Source organism: Propithecus coquereli, unplaced genomic scaffold (assembly GCF_000956105.1).
Source record: "Propithecus coquereli isolate 6110/MARCELLA unplaced genomic scaffold, Pcoq_1.0 Scaffold103, whole genome shotgun sequence".
Lineage (NCBI taxonomy): Eukaryota > Metazoa > Chordata > Mammalia > Primates > Indriidae > Propithecus > Propithecus coquereli.
The window spans coordinates 972,352-974,094 of NW_012134192.1; the positions used below are offsets into that span (position 1 = coordinate 972,352).

Consider the following 1,743-nt stretch of genomic DNA (forward strand, 5'->3'; position numbering starts at 1 on the left):
TACAGTGTAGTCTGCCTGAGCAGAGTGATTTGTTGCCATGTGTGATGCTGATAGTGTGACAACCTAAGCAGTGAGTGATAACCTAGTGACACTCTAAATGTTTCACTGCTTCTCCAGTTACCAGTTCTGTACAAGAAAGTTTATGTTGTGCTAAACTGAGCACGTGAGAATTAACCATTTACCAATCTTTTTCTTTTCATTTCTGCCCCTGCTCCTGCATCTCATACTTTTCTTTTCTGCACTGCAATGTGGTCTTCTTTGAAGATGTTCCAGTGGATTTGATCGCCATCGGCAGGACTGGGTGGACAGTGGATGCCCTGAAGAGGTACACCTGTGTTTTATTATGACAAAATTCCTGGGGCCAAGCCATCACATATATAGTTGCTACAACGTAATGGAAATCGTGTCTAATTTAACAAAAAATAGCCAGCAGTTATTGAACCCCTAATATGTGCCAGATATCGGGCTTAACTGTTTATATGTATTACCTCAATTTATTCTCACATCCAGTCTATGAGTCAGGCACTGTTAATACCCTCATATTACCAAGAAGAGAAGAGGGTGGGGTGACGGTGGTGAGGAGGGGTGGAATGCAGGTGTTTAGATGGTTAGGTAAGTGGCTAGGGAATAGTAGAGCCAGGATTTGAATCTGTAAGAGCAAAGGGCAGTTCTCTTACACACTTGCTACTTTTCTAAGATCTAGGAAGCCATTGTTCCATTTCGTAGCTCAAATAACAAGACCAATGGTATGGGGGAAATGACTGGTTACAGCAAACTGGTGGGCTATAGTAAGTGAGAAATGGTATAACATAGCTGACATAGAGAAATGGTACAACTAACTCCGAGGGGAACATGATGGAGACAAGGATGCAATGAAGTGATTCAAGCAATTGCGTACAATTGCAGAAACAATTTTAATCTGTTTAAACGTTTTCCAGTGAATTGCATTTACACTGTCATTTCAGGTCATATAAAGATATCCTATAAGGTTCATAAAGAGTATTTCTTCTCTCTTCATTAAATTTTAGGGTATGAATTTTGAATAAAAAATTCTTAACAATTACACAAGTTTTCTCATTCAGCAAAGCAAATTATGCCAAAATGCTGTTTTAAAAACTATTAGGAGATCAATGGTTACTAGGAGCTTTTTTAAAAATGCATTTTTTGGGAGGGATGTCTCATAACGATGTCGAGAAATACACGTTTAAGAACATTCTTGAACTTTAAATATAGTATTGCCTATGCAGCTTTAAGCAACGTTTCAACATTCATTTGGGGGAATTATAGTGATGTATATTAATCCATCTATCTCATTTCACTTATCTAATAACATAGTTCAAAAAGAATATGTATTTGTGGAGCCATAGTTGTGTTTTCTGGTAATTTTTTTCTTTTATGTAATCGCAGTTCCTCAATAAAAAATGTTGAAAATGAATACTATATATGCGTAAAGATTGAAGATGGAATTCAGACATTTTAATTTTCTTGCTTCGGTGTGGGGTCACTATGAATTATAGGAGAGAGAGACAAATCCGTCATACCATAAGCCCTCTTAGGTATACATGTGGAGAATTCACCATATTCTGTAGATTGTGCTAACCACTAAAAGCACAAAGATGAAAAATTACCTCCTCCTCTTAAGGAGCTCAGAACCTTGTGAATTCTGTAATATCCTGTGTTACCTTTTTATTCTGTAATTAAATCATCAACATTATTAGCTTTATGTTGAGCAATTCTTTCTCT

General features: G+C 36.8%; 1 protein-coding gene across 1 annotated transcript in view; it reads left to right on the forward strand.

Annotated features, from left to right (window-relative positions):
* Positions 1 to 276: 276 nt before the first annotated feature.
* PLXDC2 (plexin domain containing 2) overlaps positions 277 to 1,743 on the forward strand; it is a 61,383-nt gene continuing 59,916 nt past the window's right edge. Inside the window, exon 1 of the mRNA XM_012644259.1 lies at positions 277 to 325. The gene's annotated coding sequence lies outside the window, so the exon portion shown is untranslated. The remainder of the gene's footprint in view (positions 326 to 1,743) is intronic.